General features: G+C 34.8%; 1 non-coding gene across 1 annotated transcript; it reads right to left on the reverse strand.

Moving 5' to 3' along the window:
• Positions 1-13,417: 13,417 nt before the first annotated feature.
• On the reverse strand, positions 13,418-13,524 carry LOC125857319 (small nucleolar RNA R71). Its single transcript, XR_007445642.1, has one exon. It is a non-coding gene; the product is annotated as a small nucleolar RNA R71 (small nucleolar RNA).
• Positions 13,525-16,368: the final 2,844 nt, after the last annotated feature.

The following is a 16,368-nucleotide window of genomic DNA, read 5'->3' on the forward strand; positions in this document are numbered from 1 at the left end:
TACCTCTCCTCTATTATGTATCCCCATTTGATTTATTCATAAGGTTTGTATAAATATTTTGGGGCAATGGAACGTTTCACAAACGATATACACATCTTTCAAACGTTAGGCTCACATTTGGCTTAAAAGGTCACATGTATGTTAGGGTGCGTTATATATTGTTTGTATGCTAAATGTTACAAATTTTGTTTCATTTGTGCTTGCTTGACTTATGTGTTATATACATATGTTTTTCTTTAAACATGATTGGTCCATTATTCTAATTTTAGAACATCATTTAACATATAAACTCAATTTTCAAGCCTTCTAAAATACTCTTTGCCTCAATTATCAAATTACGTTCAAAATCACTCAAGTTCTAGGTTCAATAGAGCTTTAAAAAATAATTAGGTCATCATTCAGATTCACGTTAACCTCGTTATTTCTTGAAAATTAGTTTTTTACACCTACCTAGCCGGCGCTACTAAATATTTCATCAGTTTCAAATCAATTTTAAGACGTCTTTGTTTCTCAGAAGGGGTTTTCAATTGAACCTTCCAAAAGGTACATTTGAATCTTTACTCAAATTGTATAATTTGCTTTGTTCAAATTCCTTTCTTTTGTTAAAATTTTAGTTCACAAAACGATCAAAATTTTCCCATTCGGTCATCCTTTTAGAGTCCTTTGTTCTTGGAATTTTGGAGTAATCTGTTTGAAGCAAAACAAATGTTATTTGTTTTATATGTTATTTTAGTTTATTATTATGATTAATGGACTAACTCTCTTATTTTTTGAGTTGTTTTTAGAAGAAGAGACTAATTTGTGTTGATAATCAAACTTGCTCACTTCACCAAAGTACCCGCTGCCAGAAGATCCATATTTTACAAGGTCTAAGTTCAAGGAAATTTCTACAGACTCTTCATTTCTTACTTGGACTACTAAGAGGACTCGATCAAAAATGAATTCCACTATCAACACGGTTGCTTCGTCCGAAATGATGCCCACTTCATCTGTCACGGCCAATCCTAGTGCCTCGGTAGCAACAGAATCACCCATGGAAGTCATTGCTCATCTAGAGTGACAAATTGGTGAATTGAATCTCCTGGTAACACAATACCAAGCTTTTTTTCAGAACTTATCACCTGAGCTTAATAAAGGAGATAAATTCACTACCTTTCAGAAAACTCAAACTGCTTCGCTCACTCATTCAACTCAGGATACTCCTTTTGTGTACACATTTGCACCTCCAAAAGCTCCAACGGTAACACATCATGCTCCGCCAGTGTACACTTATGTCACTGCTCCACCTATTACCAAGGGTAAGGATTTTCACCGCCAAGATGTTAATCACTATGTTGAAATTGAAAATGATGCAAAATCAATTGATGCCGAAATGATGAGTAGGAAGATGAAAATCTTAGAAGATGCTATGAGAGGTCTTCGTGGGTTCGATAGTAGCCAGAGTGTGAGATATGAGAGTTGTGCACATTCCCCAAAGTTGAGCTTCCACCTGGTTACAACATTTCGAAGTTTGAAAAATTCAGCGGATCAGGAAATCCTTTCTTTCACTTGAAAATTTACTGTAAAAAGTTGATTGGCGTTGGAAACAACGAAGGGATAAGAATCAAGCTATTCAATCAAAGTCTGACTGGAAAAGCCTTGCAAAGAAAAATGTGACTAAAAGGCGTACTTGGGATGATCTAGCGAATGCTTTTGTGGATCACTACAAGTTTCATGTTGAAATAGCTCTTGACAGGATCTTTATTACCAAGCTTAAACCGAAGTCGACTGAATGCTTTCAAGAATATGCCATTCGTTGGAGGGAAAAAGCTGCTAGGGTACACCCACTTATGGAGGAATTAGAAATGATCACCGACTTCATTCAAGCTCAAGACTCAGAATACTATGAGCGAATGGTGACAATGGGTGGAAAGACATTCACTGAAGTTATCAAGGCTAGAGAAATGATTGAAGACGATCTCAAGATTGGCAGAATAGCAAGTTATACCTCATCTTAGTTTGCTAATAGGGTCTATCAAACTGGTTCCTTTGGAAAGAAAAAAGAGAAAGAAGTTATGATGTTAACGTCTCGAGGAGCTACCTCATATAACCGTCAACCACCTCCAGGCTATCCTAATTCACAATACTATGTTTGCAACAATCAAGCAACATTTCGTTCTCTACGACAAATGCAAAATCGTCAAAACAATGCACCTCGTCCTAATTTTGAGAAAAAGCCTCCCAGAGTCTTCACTTAATTGTGTGAGAGATGGACTCAACTTTTGAGAGATTGAAAGAGGCAAGAATACTTCATCCAGTGGAAGCCAAGACTGTGAATACTTCAGCCGAGTGGTATGACCCAAATAAGTGTTGTGCTTATCATTCAGGAGTAGTTGGACATGATACTGAAAAGTGTATCACTCTCAAACACAAAATTCAAGATCTGATTGACAACGATGTGGTAAAACTTGCTCAAGCTCCACCAAATGTGAACACCAATCCGCTACCCAAGCATAAGGAGTAGTTGTTGGCATAACCAGTTGCAAAGAAGAAGCAAGTTTCCTGGAAGTCACTTTTGGCATCTTTTAGTCTTGCATTTGGGGTTTGTTGTCTCATTTCCCTGTAATCGCTTTGTTTCCTTTGTATTCATTTGTTTGAATTTGATTTGTAAGCGTCTTTAATCTGTATTGAACTACGTTTGACCTGAATTCTTAAGAATGAGATATGTAGGCAGCCTATGTCGGCTTCGGTCACCCTTTTATCCCTTTTTAATGTTTCCTTGTACTTGGAACTACGTCTGACCTGAATTCTCAAGAATGAGATACATAGGCGGCCTATGTCGGCCTCAGTCGTTTCCTTAGTTAAATTTTTCTATTCCTGTTAATCCTCGAGAGTGGAACTACGTTTGACCTGATTTCCCTAGTGAAATACGTAGGCAGCCTATGTCGACCTCGGTCGTTTCCTTAGTTAAAATTTTGTATTCCTGTTAATCCTCGAGAGTGAAACTACGTTTGACCTGATTTCCCTAGTGGATTACGTAGGCGCCACACTGGCTCGGTCGTATTCCTCGTAAGTTTTTTATTTTCCCTTTATAATGAAACTGGGCAAAATTTGAGAGGATCTCAAAATTCGTTAGAAGAGGAATTTTTCCAACAAGCCAGAATCAAGGATCACTTCAATGTTGCAACTAGGGCAGAATTTTTGAGATTCACTCAAAACTGAATCTAAAAAATTCAACTAAAACTACAGAAAGTTCAAAGTTATGTTATGATTTAAGCCGGGGCAGAATTTTTGAGGAAGGTCCTCAAAAATTCCATCAAACGACATTTCGATAACTGACAAGCTTGTAAACCAGATGTCAAAGGAGCATCGGGGTGGCAAGACAAAACCAACATGAATCAGTCTTTCAAAACTAAGAATTTTTCTTTGGATGCAGGAACTACAAAGTTACAATGGCATTATTGGACCCACTGTGCCCTCGTCATAGCTCAGATGATTTCTACTCTTACTCATCTTCTAAATTTTTTCCTTTCACTTTATTATGACTTACACATTCTCAATTTTACATATGGAGTAGCTTGGCACAATGACGAAAACCATAAAACATTTTCTAGATCAATATAAGCTGAACAACTTCATTTAAAAACTTATCTTTTTCTTTGGTAATTTTATTTTATTACTAATTACATCTGAACTCTGCAGGTGTCGTTAGAATTGGAGTCAAAATTCCAAAAGGTCTTTTCAATTTTTGAAGGATCAGCCCAGACATTCACCGGACAAGGGACACGTGCTAGTCCTTATCTAAAGATGTTATTATGAAGAATCCTCGATACCAAGGATCCAATCCAATAAGCTTACTCTTATCCCCTATTTTACGTTGAAAAATCTAGTCCTTCGTTGTTGCAAATCTCTCGTCCTTTTTATGGATAATCTTATGTTCTTCAAGAATTCTGTTAATATTTTTCAAAGTTCGAACTACGTCAGACCTGATTTCTTGTTCCAGCAAGATACGTAGGCAATCCTATATAAGGATTCGGTCTTCTAACTGTTTTAAACTACAAACCTCAGAGGAAACTGGGGAATGTTTTTGAATTAGTCATTCTTCGTTTCAAGCAAATTGTTTCAGTTAAGTACCCTTGGACTGAAAACAGGGGCAACTTTTTGAAATAGTTCAAAGTTCTCAAAATTTCCGTTCAATTTCAAGTTTCAGATACTCTTTTTCAAGAAATTTCTCTCTTTAATAAGAGATTCCAGATTTAAATTAGGGGTGCACCTTATGTAACATCCCTATTTTGCCTTTAGTGCTTTGTTGCAATGTTATAAGTTCTCAAAGCGTTCTTCCAGAATCCCGTGTTCTCTATGGTTACCAGATCATCATGACTTGTTCAAAATTCTTGACATTTATTAATTTCTCTGTTCTTAACGCAGGGAGGACAAAGTCTTCATGACAACCAGAGATGTTACCGGCTTCACAAACTACGAGAAGCTAATAAAATTACCATGTAATAACCATACTCCCTATTTTTAGATTTGTTCTTTATCATAAGGTATTATATTGGAGCGTCACTTCTTTCGACGTGAGACATTTAATTATTATTGGAGTGTCACTTCCTTCAACATGACACGTTATTATTGGAGCGTCACTTTTTTCAACGTGACATGTTAAATTATTGGAGCATCACTTCCTTCAACGTGATACGTTAGATTATTATTGGAGTTTCACTTCCTTCAACGTGAAACATTATATTATTGGAGCATAACTTCATTCAGCATGACACATTAAATTATTATTGGAGAGTCACTTACTTCAACGTGACACGTTAAATTATTGGAGTGTCACTTCCTTCAACGTGACAGGTTAGATTATTATTGGAGCGTCACTTCCTTCAATGTGACACATTATATTATTGGAGTATCACTTCCTTTAGTGTTACATGTTAAAATTATTATTGGAGTGTCACTTCCTTCAACGTGACACGTTATATTATTGGGGCGTCATTCCTTCAACGTGACACGTTAAATTGTTATTAAAGCGTCACTTCCTCCAACGTGACACTTTAAAATTATTATTGGAGCATCACTTTCTCCAACGTGACACGTTATATTATTGAAGCGTCACTTCCTTCAATGTGACACGTTAAATTATTATTGGAGCGTCACTTCCTTCAAAGTGACACGTTAAATTATTATTGGAGCGTCACTTCCTTCAATGTGACATGTTATATTACTGGAGCATCACTTCCTTCAACATGACAAGTTAAATTATTATTGGAGCGTCACTTCCTTCAACGTGACACATTATATTATTGGAGCGTCACCTCCTTCAATTTGACACTTTAATTTTTATTAGGGGGTCACTTCCTTCAACGTGACACATTAAATTATTATTGGAGCGTCACTTCCTTCAACGTGCAACGTTAAATTATTATTGGCGCGTCACCTTCCTTAATGTGACAAGTTATATTATATTGATCGTCACTGTCCTCAAAGTGACACATTATTATTATATTGGGTTGTCACCTCCTAAAATATGACATGTTATATTACATTGGACAGTCCTTTCCCTCAAAGTGACACGTTATTATTATATTGGGAGTTATCACCCTTAAACACAAGGTTATATTATATTGGGACGTCACATCCCTAAAAAGTGACATGTTGGGACGTCACCTCCCTAAAAAGTGACAGGTTATATCATTTTATTGAATCATCACCTCGTTTAAATTGACACATCACTCTGGATTACCACGTCCTTCAAGAGCAATACAATTGAAATTGGATCGTCATATCCTTCAGTATGGCATGTTAAACTAGGTTTGCACAAATTATATATGTATTTATATTACATTTTTCCTACTGACAATTTTCTCCAGATTTTACAACACATGAAGGGGACTACGTCAAAATAGGAGGCATCACAACGTGTAATTTTTCTCAGCAGTGAACTGGGACATAGTCCAAAGAGGAATATCAAACTCTTAGGATGCGAATTGAGGAGCGACTTCCACCACAATCAAACCACATCCCTATCCTAAGGCGTGTGGGTATTTCTTGCGGTTTGATAGTTCCACGCTCAATTAGTTTGTCACTTATCCTTAAGCTAAAGGTTATTTCCGCATAAGAGATTTCATTTTCAACCGATTGAGTCGAACTACAAGCAGTCCGATTCCCAAAGTTTAGGGATATGTAGGCGGACGTAATGTTGAAAACTCGATTGTACTCCAACAATTTTGTCATCATTCTATTCTCGAGCTTTTTGGTCTCGCCATACTTCAACACCGAAATAGCTTTGGCATTCTTTTAAAATTGTGCATTAAATCAAGCGTCTTTCGAACTACTAGTGGCCTGAGTTCTCATGTAACCTGAGATAAGTAGGAAACCCAATATCAGGGTTTGGCCAAAATTCTTTAAAATCCTTACCGTACACCGTTTTAAAAAAGATGCATTAGTGGACGGACAAAATTGGATTCGTCAATTTCATTTGCCTCAAATCTCTTTCATCCATCCTAGTCAAATGAGGGGCAGTTGTTGACACCCAATTTCGCCCCTCCACTATTAATTAATTTTCAAGCTTCTTAAATTTCAAACAATTTGAAGTAATTATTTCAAAAAATCAAAAATACCTTTTTGAAACCATTTTCAATGCAATTTTCCATTTTTACTATAAAATATATCTTTATATACAAGTAAAACGTATAGATTTATATAATTTTCAATTTTTGAATAAATATTTAGAAAAACATGTTTTTATCAAAAAATAGTTTTAATTAACTACACATCTTATTTCCTTAAAAACTGATTAGTTCAAAATTTAACTAAGATCCTTCTTTTTGAAATAATTATTTTGTGTTGTTAAAAGTTAAGAAGATTGAATAATTAGTTGAGTTATAATTCGTTTCGTTCCCATTCTATCAATTTAAATTTGATGTGAATATAAATCAAATGACTTGTTCCCTTTGAAACTATCTTAATGGACTTTATTCATTTCAAATTTGGACCATCAAATAGCCTTTAACCCAATATTTTTTTAGTGACCCGCCCCATTCTCAAGCCCCAAAGTCCTATATACTCTTCTCTTCCTCTTTCTCAACCAAAGAACAAATGCACCAGCAGCCTTGAATTCTAAGTCCCAAATCGGTTAAGACTCCTCGATTTTTCTTTTCTGTCCTTCGGTCCAATACGTTTAAGTGTGCCTAGCACGGGCTTGAGGACAACTGGAGATTCCAGAATGATCCAACAACATTAACCTCTCAATTTTCCTTTCCTTTCGCCATTTTTCGTTCAAAAATGGTACAAATTCGTACATTCTCCAGCTCACACCTTATCCTCTAAGAATTTCGAAATCCAGCGGTCCCGCATCGAGAATTCATCAATTTTTGGGATTTTTGGGTTTCTATATAAACCCACCCCATTCACTGTTCAAGGGGATGATTTTTTGAGACCTGATAGTACCCCTGACAAGCTTGGGAATTCTCGGTTTATTAGTTCAAAATTTTGTGGCCGTTTGAGATGAAAATGATGGAATCGTCTCCGTCGATCTCGTCGTCCGGTTCACTACCCAGACCAAGTAATCTTCCTTCTATTTCATTATTCAGTTATGTTATTTCTTCTTTTTTTAGTTTAATTTTTAGTGATGTTTCGCTTCGGCGGAAGTTATAAAGTTTTGTTTGTTTTGCTATGTTATAATGACTTGTTCATGTTCATTTCTAATTCTGTTTCTTGTTTCTTTAATTCTCTCATCATGTTTAAATTTTGTTTAGCTTCCCTGAGATAGTTTTTCTTTAGCTATTAATAAATATGCCTATGAGTTCAACAACCTTTTATTTTATCTAAGCTATTTCATATAGGTTAGGTTGATTTTGGGTGATCTTTTAGTTTCAGTTTTGTTGTTCCATAGGCATATTAAGTTTCTTTTCATGTGTGTGCTTCTAGTTGTTGTTCCTGATTAAGTTGGAATAGCTATGTAAAATAGGGCCGTGATTTTTTCCGTAGTCTAATCTTGATGCCCATTTGACTCGCTGTCTGTTATCTCGTTATTTTAGCTGAGTTTTCTTGAACATGGAATATATGTACTTAGTTTGTTTAGTGTATTATCTGCATATGCATTTTAAATTCATGACATAAAATTGTTGATTTTTCTTCCTTCTTGTTGTCCTCTTTAGACACACATAACTCGAGATACAATTCATGTATTTTTCTTTATCGAGAATGTGATCTAAAAATATTCTATCAAATCTAAAGTTTCTATCTTTTGTATTATGAAATGTCTGTTTTTTTGTTGCTGAAATGTCGCTCCTACTCTCTGTTTCCTTGTTTGCCTCTCTGATGAACTCGTGAAAAATGGCTTAAGAATTTGATCAAGTTAAGTTTAAGTGTGTTTATCCTTAAGCTAGATATGAATTTGTTTCAAATTCCTTTTTGGTTTGGTCAAAGGTTGCATTTAATGGAAGGTTACTTGATAGCAAATGGGTTTAGAAGCCTCTGTTTAGTTGTTGTTATATTAATATCTGGCTGCCTATCGTTGTTAGTTGCCTCCATCTCAGACTGTTATTGGCTTACACTAGTTGTGAATTGCCTATTGTTATTGTAGATTATAAGTATATTTATTTCTCACTTTATCATTTGTTCAGTTAGCTTTAACATTTTGTTTGTTTCTCATTTTTATTTCAGTATTATTATGGTCTCTGTTATTGAATGAGATTGAGATAATGACATATTCATTGGCATTTAACTTTAGATTTTGTAAGAATATGTGTTTGTCCTTAAACCGGATTTTTCCTAGTTTGTGTCTTCTTATCTCTTCTCCCTTTTTATCTTTGCTGTTGCTACTTTCATTTATTTAGTCTCATGCATATATTGTCTAATAGAGTGTAATCACTGTTAGCAATACTTCTATTTCCTAGCTTCAAGAGTTATAATTTATATTTTGTTTAAGTTGATTGTTTAGCAATTTAATGAGTCCAGTTTATTTATTTAATTGATTAGACATCTAATCCCTATTCCTCTCATTTTTCTTGTCATGACCTCTCTTGTTCGAGTCCAATTGGACTCCCTATCTCTTGCATATTCATTTCTTCGAGTCAACGTCCGAGTCATGAAGGGGAAGCTAATATTAATGGTTAAAAGCCAAACCAATGGCAGTAGCTATGTAGCGGCGTAATAACAATCCCAAATGGCTTGGAAATTGAATTTTGGATTTAAGAATCTAATTTGATTATTGCAGCAGTAGCAACAGTACCAAAGGGACTAAATTTGGGATTTTTTGGACTTAAATAAGTCCAATTTGAACAATCAGTAGCAGCGATAATAGCCCAAAGCGCTGGAAATTTGAAAATTTGACATAAAAAAGTCTAATTTGAGCGCAGCAGTGGCGGCAGGAGTAAGAAAGGGGCCAAAATTCCCTTTCTGTCTAGTTCTTTATTTTATTTAGTTCTTTATTCTATTTGTGAATATATGTTGATTATCGCTAACAATTCTTAACGTCATTTTATTTTGTTAATTTAGATGAATCCTTGGAGAAGTTTTCTATTTTGTTATTCATCTTGCTTTAAGTATTAAAATTTTTTAAATTCTTTTAAGTTAGATAATCTATGCTTTAAGACTAACTTGAGAATTATTCATATTCTTTCATAGTTAGTATTTAGCTTTCAAATCCACATTTAAGTTATTGTGTTGATATTTTGACTCAAAAATTTGACTTGGATAAAATGGTTAAGTTAAAATTATTATTTTGACAAATTAACATTTGACTTATTTCATACTTGGAATAGGATGAGTGTATAATTATCAAAAGACTTTTGTTGTTTTAAAACAAGATTTTTCACAAGTAATTTTAAGTGTTCTTTAAAAATTAGCCAAACTTTTTAATCCGTCGGTCAACCGTGTGTTATCGGATTCTCTAAGATGCCTAAACCCTTCCTTAGAGAATTATTTGAACCCTTACCCGAACTCTAATTTTTATTTAAAATGTTTTCTTTCAAAATTACCGTTTAAAATGGTTTTGTTAATTTTTCCCAAAAAAGTTATGTGGTGACTTCCAAATTGTTATTTTTAGAAATTAATAAATTCCCCAAAGTTGCGAAAAGGTTTCGAAACCTTTAGTTTTTGAAATCGGGTCGTAACAATTATTATTATTATTATTAGCCATAAGGACTCTATAGATCGTGAGAATGCATGTTCTGATGCTTGCACGGGCTCATCTGCTTCCAACAATGCAACAAAGTAAATTTCTATTATTATATACATACATATATACATACTATATATATATATATATACACACACACACACACATACATACATACATATAGATACACACACACATACATATATATAAAATCAGTAATCAGCCTAGTAATTACAATAACTTGTTTGTTTGTCACAGTGTAATGACAGTATAAATACATTTATATTGTTTGGATGCACAATTGCAATCATAAGATTATATTAAATTTTAAAAATAAAATTTAATTATATAAAATGTAAATTAGAAAAACAAAAACTTTATAAATGATAAATTAAATATTTAAGATGTGTATTGTCTTTTGAAAATATATTAATTAATAAAAATATTTTCTTTACTAACATTACGAAAAAAAAAATATCTGCTTTGCATTTTTAAATTAGGATAAATCAATTGAATTAATCATAAAAACTAAAAGTACAAGATTTTTATGAACACAATGAAATGCATGTTTGACAAAAAAATAAATATTATAAATAAAATATCATAAATTATTAAAAAAATTGACAAAAGATAATCTATCATGTCTAACCAAAAAACAAATGACTTGCAATATGAAGTCTCAAGTCAGTAATATTAAAATAAATGAAACTAGAAATATAACATAAGTTCTAAATTCAAAACAAAAAAATTCTAACATAATACTCTTATGTCAAATTTCGGCATAACATACATAAATATGAATTAAAAGAAAAAGAAAACGTAAGTCTATAACCTTAATCAACAATCAATTCTACTTTAATTTAAAAATTTGAATACTAATATATGTTAATGAAAAAAATAAACATGAATTTAAAAATATATAGTATGAAAAATTGAATGGAATCACATGAAGTAAATGTTGAGAATGAGAAGGAAATGAAAATATAAATAATAAAAAATAAAAAATAAACAATTAGAAAGTTTTAGATAATACTAAAAAAATTAAAATAATAGAAATAAAAAATAAATAATAAAAATAGATAGTAAAAAGTAATCAACTTGTAATTACACCATATAATTACCAGAAACTCACAACCCTCCCTGATGATTGGAGAGTGTAATTACTCCCTACCAATTACACCAAATTACCTACTGAACAAGTAATTACATGGCTAGCCAAACACGTCAGACAATGTAATTACACTCAATTACACCCAATCTAATTATCAAGGTGACTTTCCAACACGCCCTAAATAACATAAATTGCAAACAAATATTATATATTATACATATTTAGAACAATTTAAATAAAACTGAATTCATTATTGAAATACAATTACATAAATACCCAACTTTCAAGATTATTACGTTGTTCCCATAAATGCTCTGATGTGTGCAAAGTTCAAAATGAGCATTTTTATCCTTAATATTTTAAGACTAACTAAAAGTTGTTCAAACTGAAGATTTTCATATACCACCATTTCTACCGTTGCAGTTGAAGCATCTGAAGTATCTTGAATTAGTACATTAAGATCCCACTTATTCTCGGTTATTGATGTTGTGCAGTATAATACATGTAGTCATTATATCATGTATGCCACAACCCAAAACGAGTCATGAGTGACACCTACACTTAACCTCCTAGTTGGGCGAACCAACAAATTCAATCCCAACATATATCAATTGTTCAACTACGGATAACAAACATAATATGAAAGCTCAAAACTTATTAAAATACCAATGAATAAACCTCTAAAGTCTATTACATATTACCCCAAAACCTGAAAGTTATCATATCAAGGACATCTAATTGCCAAATACTAAATCTAAGAGTATCAAAGACACTAGAATAAATAAACAGAATAGTTTATGTCCAAAAACTAAGAACATCATGCCATAACCGAGAGAAACGAATACATGATGAGTCTGAGATTTTAACACATTTGGGTCTTTGTTTATATAGATTTAGTGTCCTCAAATGCCTAATTTGTGCCATAAACTGATGTTAAATCCTTGATTTTCAGGCATATGGATTGAGGAACAAAGCAAGGACACTAACAGGCCAAAAGGAACAACACAAGCTGAAAAATGGGAGAAAACAAGCCTGACGATCGCCAAGAAAACTCGACAAATCGCCGAGTTTCCCATAGACTACCTAATTTTACAGAACACTGAGCCTGAAATGGGAAAAACTTAGGCAAACTGCATTCTCTATCGGTGAACGCTGACTGCATCGGCGAAGGAAGAGTGTACCACCGAATGGATAGATCAAGACTAAGATGAAATTTAATTGGTGAGCTAAAAGACTAAAAGGAGCATCGCGGAAGTGATCATGATTCCAATCTAGATCGCCTAAAGTTATAGTGTCTGAATGAGGAAGATGTGAAAAAGAAAGGGGTGATGGACAAGAACGATTGGCGAGTCGCCGACTTTCCTCGCCGATCAACCCTAAAAAGCCATTTCTCAGATCAGTATAAATTGACTTTTGGAAGAGAGAAAAGGCATTCAGTCAGTGTGGAACAAAATAGAGAGAATAAAAACACTATTCTTGTTGATTTTAATTAATTTTGGCAAGAGATTTCAATTGGGTATTGTAATAGAAAAGATATCATTCATCTTAGAACTTCGATTTTCAATACCCAACTATAGAGCATGTATTAGGTACTAAATTTATTTCTTTTATAATGAATAGCTAAAACCCCAATCTTGGGGGTTCGACAATGTGATTAATTGCTGAATTTGGCTTTATGGGTGTTAGTTATTATCAATTTTAGTGCTAATCCAAAGTGGTCCTGACTTATCATTGTGATTTAACTACTCTATTGCATGTTTATTTCAATATAATTTAGTGTTTTATGCTTTCTTGATAAAGAAGTGTAAAGCTAAAGTGATAAGTTGGCACTCATAGTTAGTGGGTCATGATGGATTCAACTCGAGAGAGTGAATCCTAAGATTCATGCTATGTATTCAACTCAAAGGAATGCTATATTCCATGTCACTAGCACAACTCTCCATCTCTTGCAAATGAAGGGACTCTACGGAGGGTTGACTCGCGAAGACCCATATGAGCATATGCGGAATTTTATAGAGGTTTGTGGTCTGTTCTCATTGAAGAATGTATCACAAGAATCAATCGATCTCAGATTATTCCCATTATTTCTAATGGGCGAAGCTAGCAAATGGCTGGCTGAGTTACCAAAGAATTCCATCACATCTTGGGATGAGCTTACCATGGCATTCAATGTGAGGTTCTTTCCCCTATCAAGGATGATAAAACTCAGAGACAACATTCATGGTTTCAAGCAATTGGAAGGTGAACCTATCCATGAAACATGGCTGAGGTTCAAGAAGGTTCTACTTCAATGCCCAACTCACGGACTTCCAAACAATGTGATGATCCAATACTTCTATCGAAGTCTTGATTCAGTAAATAAGGAGTAGCTAATCAATTGGTTCGAGATGGAATAATGTTGCAATAGTTTGAGGTGGCTTCATTTCTTCTTGATGACATGACGAAAATAAATCAAGCATGGTACACTCAAGAAGAGCAAGTTTCGCCTTTTTGCCTTAGAATGACTCAAGTGTAACTTGATAAAGAAAAATAAAGGGATGAAGACATCAACAAGATGTTATCCCAAATGGAGCTGCTAGAAAGCTCAAGTTTTAGAAAATGTGGAAAAATCCAAAAGAGCAAGGGGAGTGTTTAGAGTTGAGGAGGGTTCTTCCTCGAGCTATTCTAAGCTATGGGAGAATGAAGGTTAGAACTCTCACAGATTTGACGCAGGTTTCCACCCACGCTACTTGCAGTGGGGTGGAAATCAAGGTTGGAACTCTCACAAAGAAGAAGAGCGGAGAAGATACTATCAAGAATGGGATGAGTAAAGTGATCCTTGGAAAAGAGAGGATGATCATTAAGAGGATCACACTCAATCGACTGAGAGCCCAAAGTCAAATGGGAGTGCAAGTAGTCTCCGAGTGGACGATCTATTGTCTCGCATCCTTGACAAAGTTGAGGGCTCAAATGACTTGTCAAAATGGATTAAAGTCGATTTTTTATCATTAAAAAATAGAGTGAACTCTCATGTTTATGCAATAAAGCTACTTAAAGGTCAATTGAGTCAACTTTCGGCACAATTGGAACCAAATATAATGGGGGACGACGAAACCGTACACATAACAACTTTGGTGGGGGATGATGATAGAGATTTGGATGTGATTACTCGAAGTGTAAAGGTAGCGGTAGGTGATATGAAAGGTAATGATGAAGCACAAGCTCATGAAGAAGACAAATGTATTGAGGAAGAAGAGATACATATCCAACAAAGCTATGCCAAAGAGTTACACAAAGATGCAGGAAAAAGCACCTCAACCTCAAAGTTGGTGCAACCTCTCCCCAAAATAACTCCTCCATTTCCCCAACGTCTCAAGAAGAAAAATGAGGATGAGAAGTTCAAGAAGTTCTTATCGGTGTTCAAGACATTATCAATTAATCTCCCACTAGTGGAAACATTGTTGGAGATGTCGGGCTATGCCAAGTTTATGAAGGAGTTAGTCACAAAGAAAAGAAGCTTGGACTTCAAAACAATCGAAGTCTCTCATAGTTGTAGTGCAATTATGACTAATGAGATCATTAAAAAGAAAGAAGATCCCGGGGGCCTTCACCATTCCTTGCACTATTGGTATGCTCCAATTTTCCAAGGCCCTATGTGATTTGGGAGCAAGCATAAACCTAATGCCATACGCCATCTATAAACAACTTGGGTTGGATGAATCGAAATCCACAAAAGTGAGGCTTCTTATGGCAGACCGATCGATCAAACACCCCATGGGGATACTCTATGATATCTTGGTAAAGGTTGACTAATTCATCTTTTCGGTTGATTTTTTCATCCTTGATTGTGAGATTGATGCTTACATTTTCATTATTTTGGAAAGACCATTCTTAGCAACCGGAAGAGCGTTGGTGGATGTAGAAAGTGGAGAATTGATGTTCCGATTGAACGAAGATGAAGTTACTTTTAATGTGTGTAACTAAATGAAGCACCCAAGCAATATTCATGTGGTTTCGACTATTGATGCAATTGATGAAGTAGTGGCTAATGTGAGCCATTTGATGTGTATGAATGAGCCACATGAGGCTGTGCTTGCAAACTATCATGAGTCCGAAGTCCAAGGTTACGATGAGGTGGTAGCTGCCCTTTTGGGTTTGGGGGAATGTTCAAGGAATCCATTAAAGCTTGACATTGATATGAAAAATCGAGAAAATCCACCTTCCAAGCCATCAACGGAGGAACCACCAAAGCTTGAGTTGAAAGTGCTCCCCGCTCATCTTCGATACGCATTCTTGGGGGCAAATAACACCTTACCTGTAGTCATTGCAGCTGATTTTCTTGAATAGAAAGTGAAGTTGCTTCTTTAAGTGTCGAGAAAATACATCGAAGCTATTGGATGGACTATCGCTGACATTTTGGGACCCAACATTTGCACTCACAAAATTCAGCTTGATAGCGAATGTAAACTGAGTGTTGAGAATCAAAGGTGATTGAACCCACCGATGCAAGAGGTGGTGAAAAAGGATATAATAAAGTGGTTAGATGTAGGTGTGATATACCCTATTGAGGAAGCAAGTGGGTGAGTCCGGTACAATGTGTACCGAAAAAGGGAGGCATCACAGTAGTCCCAAATGAAAAGGGGGAGCTTGTATCTATGAGACCGGTAACCAGATGGCGAGAATGCATGGATTACCGGAAATAAAACTCATGGACCAAAAAAGATCACTTTCCCATGCCTTTTATGGACCAAATGCTTGATCGGCTTTCAGAAAGATAATGGTATTGCATTTCAGATGTGTACTCTGGATATAATCAAATCTCTATTACTCCGGAAGACCAAGAGAAAACCACTTTCACTTGTCCATATGGAAATTTTGCTTTCAAAAGTATGTCGTTCGGGTTGTGTAATGCTCCAGCAACGTTTCAATGTTGCATGCTATCTATTTTCGCTGATATGGTAGAAGATTAGATGGAAGTCTTTATGGATGACTTCTCAGTTATGGGTGATACTTTTGAAGTATGGTTTGTACACTTGGGGCAGGTCCTTCAAAGATGTGTGGAGACGAATTTGGTCCTAATTTGGGAGAAATGCCACTTCATGGTTAGGGAAGGTATAGTTCTTGGTCACAAAAAGGGCTGGAAGTTGATAAAGGAAAGATCGAAGTAATTGAG

Source organism: Solanum stenotomum, chromosome 2, assembly GCF_019186545.1.
Source record: "Solanum stenotomum isolate F172 chromosome 2, ASM1918654v1, whole genome shotgun sequence".
Taxonomy (NCBI): domain Eukaryota; kingdom Viridiplantae; phylum Streptophyta; class Magnoliopsida; order Solanales; family Solanaceae; genus Solanum; species Solanum stenotomum.